The following is a 13,380-nucleotide window of genomic DNA, read 5'->3' as shown; positions in this document are numbered from 1 at the left end:
AAGCTTCTGTGGCTTCTTAGCTTGACTGAAGCAACCCAACTTCTTTACAGCAGGCTTGTCCTGCTCCCTTTTTTTTCTGTCATTGACGTGTCAGCTACACAGTCATGAATGCATTTCCGTGAGATTTTCAGGAATATTCATAAAGAAAGAGGGAATATAACTTTTACATTCACATTTACATTTCATTTGGATTGTTATTGTTGTGAAGTATATTTCAAATGCCAAAACAAATATCTAATCATAGAAATAAAATAAAAAGTGCCTTTTTTCATCTGTGTTTTACTCTTCTTTCTTGTCATTCCCATCTTGCAATGTTGCTGTCTGTCAGTTGCGATGCTTGCCTTGTCTCTCTGTCCAAATCTTGAGCTGTATTGTCTAGGCTACTTCATTTGGGATAACTTTATTCATGATCCAAGACATGTCTTTTATGACGTGATGTCTTTTATTACTTTTGGTAATTCAATTTTATCTGTGGTACACTGAGCCTGAGTCAAAAAAGACAGAGAACCCTACTGTAGAATCATGACCTCCAAGCACAGCAGCTTATTACTATCACGTACAAAGAAGCCGGTGAAGTGAAACGTAGAATAAATAAAGACAGCACAGGTACATTTTGTGTGTTGGGGATTCAGGTATTAACTTGGTGTGAGACCTTGATGAGACAAAATTAAAGAAACCTCACAAGGTCGTGAGTCAGAAGAGAAACTCACCCTGCAGGCCCGAAAAGACCCAACTTAGCAAACTGCCCATCAAATAAGCATAATTACTATCAGAATTCATGCAGTGTTGCGAGGCTGCTGAAGGCAAGCGACCCCACTCAAATTAGCAGCTCTGATAAATCACCGTTAATTAGCTAATAAAAGCCAGCAGGTGGTTCGGGGCCTAAAGACATTCCCCGCCCGTCTGAATTATGAATATTACAGCGCACTGTTTGAGTAAATGAGCAGAGGAACAACAGATAGGAGTTCTGCAGGGCTCTGGCGTTGTAGCAGCACAGTGAAGTATCATGTGATACTTCCCCCCCCCGCGCCGCCCCCCTCGCCGCCCCACCGGAGTACAAGTGGCTCCGACCCCAACTTGGATTACAGAGCAGTCAGGGCTCTGGAGTGCCGCGTATTAACATGGATTATGCATGCAGACGGCTCGCCCGGGCCCACCTGTGAGTGAAGCGCTCCGGCGGATGTTACGCCTCCATTACGAAAACATAAGGCAATTATTTGCACATGTTGAAATGCTGGATTGATTGAGGCACCCTGACCCGTCTCCGCTGTGCAGACAAGGGCAGCCGTCCTCCACTCACTTCAACAACTCAACACAACATGTCAGGACTCTTGGTACTTGATACCCGCTCACCTTTAAATAATCAGCTCAATCACGAGCATAGGCTATTAATAAGGTTTGCATAATGAGCGCAACAATATAGATTGGCTCCCACTGAAGGTGTGATTCACTCTTTCCTCTCTGTTCAATTGATTTGCTCTATTTACCTGGTGGTGTTGAGTAGGACGAATTTGAACTCACTAGCCAACTGGGCGGCAGAAGTTTGTTTGAATCCCTTTGGAATCTTACCTTTCAGCTAGTGAGCAACTCACAACCTGCCTCCGCTCGGCAAAAACATTTCATTTCACTGAAAAATGTTGCAACTCTTTCCTGAATTGACTCGATTTTTCACTCAATTTTATATGAAAATAGTGTTGAAGTGTTGTTCTCAAGGCCAGTGTCAGGCTCAAGAACACATTTTCAAGGTCTAGGTCTTGGAATAAACTGCGTTTAGACTCTGTCTCAGCTGTACTTTTTTTTTTTTTTTTGTAAGACGGCAGCTCTCCTCTTATCACCACCTCCCTAGGACATAGGCCGTCAGAATTCCAGCATATGCTGCTAAGAACCATGATATTGAATTGAATTTTAAGAGTTCATTTGAATAAGTCAGACATTTTATTCATAACATTTGCTCAATGGGAGCTTTATTCATTGTTGCTCATTTCCTTTGTCAACTTTCCAAATAACTCTCTCAGAATTTTTCTTCGAGCAAGTTATGAAGCGAAAGTAACCATGATTTTTTTCAGTTTTATATCTGTAATTATGTTGCTCAACCGCAGTGACGGAGCCAGTAAGGATCAATGTGTGCAGTGAAAGCACTTACCTCTGGAGTGAGCTGCTATTCAGTCCTTGTGAAGCATCATTATCCTCAAGAGGAGGTGAAGAGGTTAAATCAACAAGCGTTGGTCGGTTGAGTAGCTGGTTTTCTGGGATACAAGTGGCAGGTTTTTCTTTGACGGTGAGGGTTTTGTTGATGAGATTTTCCCTCTGTGATTGCAATGGAGGTGGATATGAGATGAAACGTGTGTGTGTTGTTGAAAGGTTGGGAGACAGGATGTCACTGTCTGTCCAAGTGGTCGACTCTAAACCACCAGGAATAGCTGGATCAATGGAAAAGACCCAACCTACTCACACCACCAAGCAGGGCAGGTGTGGCCAACCAGTCAGACGCCACAGTTTCTTACTGTGTTGCAGCAAAGAGCTACATCCTACTACTATGTACAAACAAAGCTATAAGGCTCACCTGAACAGCTGGTCACGTGACTTTGCGGCAGTATGGCGGTTTAAACCACATCCCTGTGTGTCACAAGGTTGCTGGTTTGTATCCAGCGTAGGTCTCTTGTGTATATATTTTTAAAATTCATACATTTTACCGTGATCCTCCTCGAAATGTCAAGCAGTGTAGATAGAAATGTGTTTATTTTATTAATATATTTTTATGTGGCTCATGCCACCAATAACATGGCCCCCGCATATTTTGAAATTTTGCCAGAATAGCTTTCACTTTTTTGACCCTTTTCCTGTATCAACGATCATCTCAACAGCAACTTGATCAAAACCGCAGCAAGTTCGGCAGCTCCGTGGCTCACATGGTGAAGAGGCACTTGAAACTGGGCAAAGGGCTGCATGCGGCTCGGGAGCTGGGGGTTGGCCAGACCTGATGCAGGGGAACCTGCTTCATGCAGGGGACTGGTCTCCAACCAGCCATCACTACATTTGGCCAGAGTCCAGAATAAGGCTTCCACTTCTGAACCAGTTAGGGAAAGACTTTATGACCTTGTGTTGCGGGCCATTTAGAATGACACCCTCGAGTCAAAAAGGATTAGTAAACCCGGTGTATCCATTCGTCCAGACCCGCGAAAAGCACATCAGCACCAGTCACAAAACACTAACAGAAAAGTAGCCTGCCTCGTTCCTCCTCGGGTAAATGAGCTCTTTCTCTGGGTTAGATGTCCTGAGGCAGCCACTTGGCAGAGGGTGAAAGAAATGGCAAAAAGGCATCGACACAAGTGGGATACTGGAGCAGATGGGACACTGATTGCAGTGTTGTTTACAGCTGTCGAGGTCCTTCCACGCTGCTGTATAGAGGTCAGAGCCTGTAACTGTGCCGCACTTCACAGCGCTCGGAGAGAAAATGAGCATCTTCGATTGTGGGAGAATTTCGCTCCTGATATTCTTATTCTTGCTCCCGCACACCAGAGCTGGTGGCTAATGTCTATAAGGGAGAGGAAAGGTTGAGAAAGAATATTAGGAAATCCATCCAATACAAAGGTCCTTGGAGATCATTAACATTTCTTTATGTTCGCACTGAATCACTTGTATGGTTTTATTGGGGACGTGGCCCATCCAGGATCGTTTCATCAATACCTGACTACAGTCCAAATCTCCAAGCAAAAATAGCCCTGAGCACCGGCGAAGAGTCATCAACCTTTCACAAAGGCACCTCAGATGAACACATTTCCACCAAGGTGGGAAAGTGAATGTAATCAGCTCGTCCTTATGACTTGTTACCAACACGGCGATTTGCCAGACTGAAACTTTTGTTAAAGACATCACACCAGAGACAACCAGGACTGGGAACCAGTGAGACTGAAGCTGCAGATGCATGAAAAGCTGTATGAAAAGGTGCATCACTCAGTTATAAGTCTCTAGTTTTTCAGGTTTCCTGCCCATCCCAGGCGTGTTCAAAGTGTGGCCCAGGGGCCATTTGAAGACAGTGATCACATTCACCGGCCCTCAGAAAATACACATCATTCCGTGTGTTCAGTGGAAATCCAACGTGAGTGATAAGAGATTTCAAGCACAGTGGGGGTCCACCATGTCCTAGCTGTACAGTTGGCGTGATCCGTTGATGGCTAGATGTGAGCAGTGTCAACTGGTGGAGCAAGACGCTGATGCTTTGTTGGTGGATCAGATACCTGGAGAAGACTGCAGGAGTTAAGAGATAATCCTGGCTGTGCAGTGTCTCCCCCCAGCAAAAAAAAAGAATCATCTGAGAAAAAAAAAATTCTGTTGAAGTTAATCCTTAAAAGCGAGCTTTTTGAAGGGCACTTCCTCATTTATTCCATCTATTTTTTCCACAAAAAAATGCAATATAAACCCAGAGAATGTTAGCAGCAGGCAGAGTTTGTGCCACTCTGGTGATCAGAGTCAGGGCAGCTCTTCTCTGGCTCAAATGAGTGGCTCAGTCTTGTCTAAGATGGGATTTAGATGGTGTGAGTGAATGACATTTTCTGTGGGATCGTGTGACTGCCTAAGACTCACCTGGAACTATAAAGAAAGAGTCGGCTATCCTGACTTTTCTGGGCGGAGGGTTGTCTTGAACTGGCAGGAGATCACTGGGTCCAGAGTCATCATGATGGCCGCTCAGGTCAAGCCTCAATGGAGTGTTGTCGCAATGATGTCCTGGGACAGGGTCACGGGCTGCTGCCAGTATCTTAAAGCTGCGAAACAAAGGGCCAGGCAGTTTCAGTATACTGAATTTTCTGAAACTGGGGCCTTATGGTTTTACTGATTTCAGTGTGAGTGGGACTTGGGATTTGTTCTGGTAAATGTGGACGGCCATGACATTTGACATGGCTGCCATAATCACACTGACATCTCTGAATAAATACCTCCCTGATTTGCATCCTCATCTGCTCGCCTGTGACCCCGTGGAATTTCCGTTAAAAGCCCAGCGTGAAAGAGTCATTTCATTACCAAAAATACACTGATTTATTAATGTCTAGTGTTGTTAAATATGATGGCATTCTAGTAGTTAATGTATTTTTAATAATGCAAATATTTTAATTAGCCCAACCCCCCTCCCAACGCCGACGCTCGTGTAATCTCTAGTGTGTGCTGTTTAGGGCTTGTAGCCCCCCACGCTCGCTCAGTGGCTCCTCTTTTTCATCTGATGAAATTCAAATTCAAATATTTCTCTCGCACAAACAAACAGGCAACCCAAGTGTTGTAATTGACCGTTTAGCAGAACATGGTTTCGGTTCAGGCTTGAGAGGTTGCGTTTGGGTTGGTTTCTGATTGTGTTATTTACTTGCTCTTTTCTCTCAGGAAAACCATCGCATTGAGAGTTTACAAGGGTGTGTTTACAGCAGTGTGCTCACTGTGCTCGTTGAGGGAGGAGAAGTTATGTGTAGCATTGCTGAACAGATACGCATTCTGAGTTAAGCAGCCAAAAATGTATAGACAGTTCTAGTACTGTCAGGTTCTCTCTCTACAAGTAACATCTGGTTGGTTGAAACCGATCCCGGTCGTAAGTCAGATTGGATGTAAATTGAATGCCATTCAAAATGGCCGACGCGAGGGTTATAGGTACCACTATAGTGGTAGATCGCTTTGTGAGCGTGAGATACTGGGATACTGTGCTGCTGTATCTGTCGTATGAGTTGCCAGGCTGCTACGTGCTGCGCTGCCAGACATTGAATAAAAAAATAAATACGTTTTTTAAAAAAAGCATCGTAAGTCGGATGTTACAAACATAACAAACAAACCACCAATTCATCGCAACATTTTATTGGTCTCTGGGAGGAAACATGAGTGCCCAGAGAACGCGCATGATGAGAGCCTATGTGTTGCCTCTGGCTGGCGTGGAACCTACTCCAGTCGAACCCATGGCCTTCTTGCCTTTTTGCCCAGGGAAGTATTCCATCAAACACTGCTTTTCCACTTTGAGTGAATACTGGCCCGAATGGGAGGAGGTCCGGGGAAGACGCAGGACACATTGTAGAAAAGAGTTTTCCCGGGAAAACCTCTGTATTGTCCTGGATGAGCTGTGATAGATAGATAGATAGACTACTGACTTAAAGTACTGGGAAAAGGCAGTTTTGTGTTTTGCACTGAAGTTAGTTCACCCAGCACATTAGGTCACCTTGGATGAAAGTGATATAATTTATCGTTTTAGTTTGAAACTCCCCAAAGCTTATTAAAAAATGAAATAAAAAAAATGCATTCTTCACACTTCTATATTTAAAAAATGCCCATCTACATGAGCCGAAGTGTCAGCGTGTGTTGTTTGAGTGTGTGCACAGCCATTCGGGCCATAATTTAGTCCATTACGTCCTCTGGTTTGCAGCCGTAGCCTCGGGCCGCTTGGCACCAAACGTTGTGTCATTTGCTACCAACTGGGTTTTTGATGAGAGTGTGTGACCTCGACGCCTCATCCCTCACCACTGTCTCATTCCCTTTATTTACATCTGTCTTTAGCATTCTAATTACTCTCTTTATTGCTTTCGCCTGGAGGAATCTGCTGGGGCGGTGGGAGGTGGGTGGGGAGAAAGGACTGTGGACACTGGAGTTTTAAGCAATAATAAAGAAGCGTAACTCTCATCAGCCATAGGCAAATGTTGGCCCTGCAAGGGTCGACTATTATGGGCTGTGGGTGAAATAATGATATCAGGGCTTGTTAACACTCAGTAAGTCATTTATTTGTGGTGGAAATAACAGCCTTTAATTGAATTATTACTGTGCTCTTTTTCAATTTTAATATTTTCATTTACAGTACTCTCAATTATCAGTGTGTTATGTCCACATCTTACTTCGATAGGGTCAAATCTGTGGAACAAAACAAATGTGAAGCCTTAGAAAACTCCTCGACGTAGCCGTCTTCTGGCTTCAAACCTTGGAAGACCTGTACCTGTCATTGTAAGGAAACAGATTCACACACAAAACAACAAAACAGAGCAAGCGATCGTATGTGGATAAAACTGAAGTAGCTGCCGCTTAGATGCTATTTTACTGAGCCGTGGCCCAGAAATGGCGTGCTCTGATTGTTGCTTCTCATCCGTCGGCCAACAGTGTGGCACCGTAAAATAAAAATAATAACATACCTGGTAGAATTCCTTCCTGCAAGGGAAAAATCAACGTCATAATGTCCCGTTCTTATGTCTGAGACGTGCAAGGTGCTCACAAAGTGACTCTGATATGGCGAGGGATCCGGGGAGTTCTACCCGATAGACTTTGCCTGGGAACTAACCTTTGGCCCCTCACTTCTGTCCTGTAGAAGTGGGTATTATCCTGGAAATTTTTCCTGAGGCGACTTGGCTCACGGTGCAGGAAATTACGTGGATGGTGAAGACAGTTTGCAGCCGTTCAGTTCTCTAATTTGTGTTTGGAAAGAAACCAACTTGACACTGTAGCACTACAGTTTCAACTGCATCAACTTGACTCTCTGTCTTCTTTGTTGCACAATAAGTCAAACAATTTGTTCATAGCGCCCCTGCTGGTCAAAGTGAGAGGCACAGCTTCTTGCCTTTCTGTGTTACAGGATATCTGTCAACAATTTATCTGCCAATTCTATCCTCTATTTCAAAATCAGATGCTGAATTGCAGTGTACAAAAGTGTTGTTCATCACGCAACCTAGGTGTGTCAGTAGAGAGCACATAGGTCCTGTTGCTGCTCCTACAACATAATGAACATGGCTGCATGGAAACCTGTCCATCACCAGATATTTATAAAATGTTTTGTGATTTTCTTTTGTGATTTAAGTAAACCTACTTATCTTGCTCGGCCTTTCAGCAGCCACATTTATTGTTAAGTGTGAAATAGCATGCTGTTAGCCATAAATCCCGTGATTGTCTGTATGAAATATTTGAGTTAAAAAATAATAGAAACTTCCTGAGCTGGAAATGCTTCAGATTTGTGCATTGCTTGTTTTAAACAAACCGATTCAGACTTCCTTGTCACTAAATGAGGAGAGAAGAAAGTTAAAAAATGGCACAGTGTCTTTTGACTTTTCAGTTTGTAAGGCGTACTTGTTCTTGGTTTGAACTTGAGCTTTATTCACATTCACTCTCCAGTGTGTGTGTGTGTGTGTGTGTGTGATCGTAATCTTTCAGGCGCTTGCTATCAGCTCACATGACAAACCCTGGATTTAAATATCTATCATACGAGGCAAATGTCCACCAGTTTCTCAGACAAATCATCATAAACCAACACCACCTCCCGACCAGAAAAGTCCATTCTTTAGGGACAATGTAGCTCCCCAGAAAAAGAAAAAAAAATGTCCCTTTACTGTGAATTTTTATGAAAAAGCATCAAGAGCAGACCCAGCAGTCCTTAATGAGCTCTCAACTTTAAAGACTTGAAGGATATTAACAAGCTGCTTGACAAATGGTGCTTAGAAGCACATTAAAGACGCGGCTAATGGTGCGCATAATGACGGCTAATTTTCGATCAGATATAAATTAGAGCCCCCAACAGTTATTTGCCTTAAGGACTTTATGTAAATGATTCTGCTCTGTATAAGCTAGCAGTGAGTGAATGGGTGAGTGAGAGAGAAAGAAGGAGAGGCAGAGCTGCTCTGCTTCCTCCTGCCTTTGATGAACAGAACCGGGCCGTCAGAGCAGAATGAACACGCTCCACGGCACCTTCTCATTAAGGTCCGATCACGACAAGATCCAAAAGATACTGAGAACAAGGCTCGATGGGTTTGCCTCCAAAAGGATTTATGTGCAATAAATAAATGAGAAAGTAGAAGACTGTAGAGGGCGCCACCTCCACCTTGGGGTGACGTTTTTATTTTGCGGCAGATGGTGCCACAGAGTGTGTGTTTGGGTCTGAGTCATTCTCTATCTGAAGCACCTGGAGCCCCTCACGACTCCTCAGACCAAACCTGACTGTAGGCACTACACTCAGGTTCTGATCTTCAGGAGTGTTGTCTGGTGGAGCAAGCCAAAGTTCTTGGTCGCGTTGTGCTTCGTCGGGTGTCCGGGGCGAAAAATGACCAAAGGACATTCATAACATGAAAATCTCTATGAAATCTCTGCTTTTTTATGGACACTCTGGTTTACTCCCACAGTCCAAAAAGAGGAAAATTGATGACTATAGCACTTATGTCTTGCCTCTTAACCGCTCTATTCTCATCCCAAATTGTTTGTTAACATAAGCATCTTTCAAAAGTGTCTCTTAAATTGGCACGCTTCATCTGTCAGCCATTTTCTGCACAGATATTTCAGGTTTAGGTCAGTTTCTTCATGTCTTCATGAAAATAAGGCCAATATCCGGGGATATATATATATATATATATATATATATATATATATATATATATATATATATATATATATATATATATATATATATGTGTGTGTGTGTGTATGTATCTTTCAGTTTGACACTCATTCTTTTAGGTCTTCCCACAATATTGAGGAAACAAAATTTGAGGTTGTTACCATGCAACCCTCTCACTGTATCAGGGATTAGCCCTATCCCCAAATAACCTGCAGGAATTCATAGGATGAATGAAAGTGTGGTCGGATTATTTCTAATTTCTGAGGTGTTCTGGTAGAGGGGGAAGTGGGGGGCCTCTTTTGGTCCCACTGTTGGTGATGAGTATGGCGTCGTGATTCATCTCTGATTTTATAACCAACACTGTGTACATTACATTATAATGTTGAATCCCACCTCTGAGCAAAGGATGCATGCAAAAAAATATATGTTAAGCTAAATTTGGATTTTTGGATTTTCCAATATTTTAATATGAAAAATAAAAAGCGAATTATATCAGGTTGTAATTTAAAGTATAAATTGTGGATTCATCAACATTCATATTTCATCTGATGTCTTTCCATGAAGTAATTTCTATTTTGATAATTGTTTTTGCTTTGATCTCCATGTAATGCTGCTTAAAAGTTCAATATTGCTGGGGATTTGCCCTGAATGCTTCTGACGAAGACTCTGCATGTTCTCCAAAAGGTCCAGGAGATCCGGGGCTTCAAGCTTTAAGCCTCATTAATTCCAAACTGTATCAAAGGAACACATGAGCTCAATGAGGGAACAGGTTTTTGCATCCAAATCATTCTTTTGCTGACAGCCACATGTCAGAGGTGACGGTGGCCTCTAATCATGCCCCTCAGCCATTTTGCTCACCGAGGGCTTCTTCTGTCTTTTTTAAGCCGTAAATTTTCTTGGTTTCATTTTTTTTTCTACCTGTAAAATCGCGTTTTCCCAAATAGATTGGCTTTAACTGTTAAAATTGTTTATTAACCTCGCGATTCTTTTTCATTCTTTGTGCTTCTTTAACGCATTTTGTATTTCAATTCTTGACTCATTCACACATTTTAACCTATTTTGATCGACAATTACCAAGGAAGCGTCCAAAAGAAAATCTGCTTCATGGAGCTCATGCATTTTTAATAATGGTCGCACTACGCATGTCTAGCAGCCACTGTTCTCCCGGTCAGTTATTAATACTATTAAACGACTCAAATACGTGGATCTTCATTTAATGCATATTATTCTTTAATGTTTCTGTATTGAATGAATCAATGCCGTGTTGCCATTTTACAGAATAAGCACATTTATATTTCCGGATTTAAAAACGCTTTTAATGCATTATTTAATCCCCGAACATGACGATTATTATCTAAACACAGACATATGTTTGAATAAAAAAGACCTTCTGCTCATGTCTGATTTTTAAATTAATAAAACTTCGTAACGTTTTATTATTCAGTTTCGTTTGCTTTGGCGTTCTTATATATTCCGTTCAACCTACAATACAGACTGTCATGTCTTCTTCTTAAATTACGTGTTTAAGTAATCGATTTTTTATTTTTCTTTGCGTTTTTATTGCGGTGTTGCAATTTAGAATTCCAAATTATTTATTTATTAAGGCCAGTAACCGCTTGAAGAACTACTTTTATAAATACGGATTTCTGATTCTCAGTTTTTATGTTTTTAGGTTTACCGTTTGTTTTCATCAAGCGATTTTGTTGATTAATATCACATGCTTTCTGTGCCAAATACAATCTCTAAAAGTCTGATTCATTTATCTCATGCATTTTTAATAAAGGACGCACTGCGCATGTCTGGAGTGTTTGTTTACCCATTTCCAATCCGATTTCATCCAGATAACTGTTATAATGACGACATATTAAACGCGTGCGTCCGAATCACCGTGGTTTTAAGGATTATTGAAAACTAGTACATGGTTATGGTATTTAAATTAAAATAGTTTGAGACGCAAAGTGAGGTAAATATGTTGTCCTTTATCCCAGTGCGTCGTAAAACGGAGTCTCTGGACCCAAACAGAACCAGATGATTAAATAAAAACCACTTGCCCTTGGCGTTGACGGTGCGTGACCGCGCGCGTCACCCGCACGTGGGTCCAGTCATCAAAACAAAGCGTCAGCTGGAGCCTTTTGATTGGCCATTGGAGCAGCTCGCCCGCCCTTTACATAATAAAATAATGAATAAAATATCTATCTTGCAGCAGCATCCTGACGCATCGATCCGTTTCTGCTGAACACTTAACAAACTATTGAAAGACGATGAATATTGCAGGAACTGCTGATTGGCGACAATATCAAATGGCGGATCGCGGCCATCTGACGCTTCGCACACACACACGCGCACACACACACACACACACACACACACACACACACACACACGGATGATAAATAAAGAGCTGTTCGGCTGCGGATGCAGAGAGTTCTCTAATTCGACAGCAGTCGCGTCTTTGAAGGCAGACACTTTGGCGTAAATGTACAGTTAAAATATTCTACTCCCGGGTCCCCAGGCGGAGCTCCGACAGTCCCTGGCTTCATGAAAAATTCATCAGCATCCCCGTGAAAGAGGGCGAATGTTCAGGGGAGAGAAGGAGAAATAAAACAGAGGGCTGTAATTATAACAAAAGGAAACAGCGCTGCCCTTTTCGTTTTGTAGAAACGCACTTTTGTTGTTGTTGTGTATGTCGCCGCATGGAGCACGCGGGTTTGGATCTTAAAGGTGGCGTGCAAAATGGATGGTTTTGAATTGTTGTTGTCGTTATATTAATGCGTAAAAGCTGTGCTACAAATCTTATAACCATAAGTCTGCAGGTTAAATAATAATAATAATGTTGGAATTCACCCAAACCACACACCTGGAAACCTTCCCTGATGACGTGCATTAAAAGCAGAACATGTGACACAACTCTGTTCATCCCGTATTTTGAATGACTAAATACATTGTTTAAATATCTTATAATGGATGTTGCATTGATGGAGAAGCTCTAGTTATTTTAAGATTAGGTTCCTAAGTAAATATATTTCGATTTTTACACTGTATCTACATAAACAACTCATCCTTCCCAACTTGAGCAAATGGCAGATGGAACTTTACATTTAAAGTGACGAAGATTCTGCTGAGGAGAAGTCGCTTCTTAGCTTCTTTAGCAACTTAAACAGCGACCATGAGGAAATTGTTCTTTTCATCACACTCTTTTGAATGTGCAAGTTTTGTGTTTGTCTTTATGGTGAGAACGTTGTCATCTACCAGAGACTCAAAGTGGAGCTGTGTTGAGTCGTACCGATCTGTCTGACTTGTAGGAGACCAGGGGACCGACCCGTGCCCAAAACGATTATTTGGAGGTTCTCATCTCATGAGTTTTTTAAGCATTTAAACATGGATGGCTGGATACGTGCAGCAGCACAATATCAGTGTTTGACTATCTGAGTCACTGAATGGATGCACTTAATTCAGACTTCATGTTTTTCTAATTTAATCGGCTGCTTCATTCATTTTTAATCTCTCACCATTGTGTTTATTATTAAGTGCATGTTGCGTGAAGTTGAGGTTGTTAATTCAACATTAGCTGCCTTTAAAAAAAAGCAAGAGTGATTGTGCTCCCGGACTGGATCAGCGGATTGATTCTGTCCCGTGTAGCGACTGGATGTGCCAGCCATGTGCTGCATAAAGTTAATTTCCCAGTCCCGATGAGACCCTCCCTCGACATCCCTCCCTGACCAGCGGTAATTAACAGGGATGGCTAATGACTGCTTAACTCGCTCCTCATCATCATTATCTGCTTCTCAAAATTCTGTGTGTAATTTAATAATTCCCTCTTATTAAGTGGAATGGCTCATTTAGGGGGGGAATTAGAAGCACTCACCAGGAGCATCTTTAAATTGATGGACTATAATAGCTGTCTCATTAATAAAACCTCGTTTTGACTCAGTCTAATTTGTCGCCACAATGCTGTGGAACCATGTGGCTTCACCTTTTATGAATACTCGACTATTGTTTTTTTTTTTTCATCATTAGGAGTCACGTGATCTAATAACACAGTGGCGATAGTG

General features: G+C 42.0%; 1 long non-coding RNA gene across 1 annotated transcript in view; it reads left to right on the top strand.

Annotated features, from left to right (window-relative positions):
* LOC128753688 (uncharacterized) overlaps positions 1 to 13,380 on the top strand; it is a 95,115-nt gene that overhangs the window by 45,999 nt on the left and 35,736 nt on the right. The window lies entirely within an intron of this gene.

Source organism: Synchiropus splendidus, chromosome 2, assembly GCF_027744825.2.
Source record: "Synchiropus splendidus isolate RoL2022-P1 chromosome 2, RoL_Sspl_1.0, whole genome shotgun sequence".
Taxonomy (NCBI): domain Eukaryota; kingdom Metazoa; phylum Chordata; class Actinopteri; order Syngnathiformes; family Callionymidae; genus Synchiropus; species Synchiropus splendidus.
The sequence above is the reverse complement of the archived record's forward strand: the minus strand, read 5'-3'. Positions and strand labels throughout refer to the sequence as shown.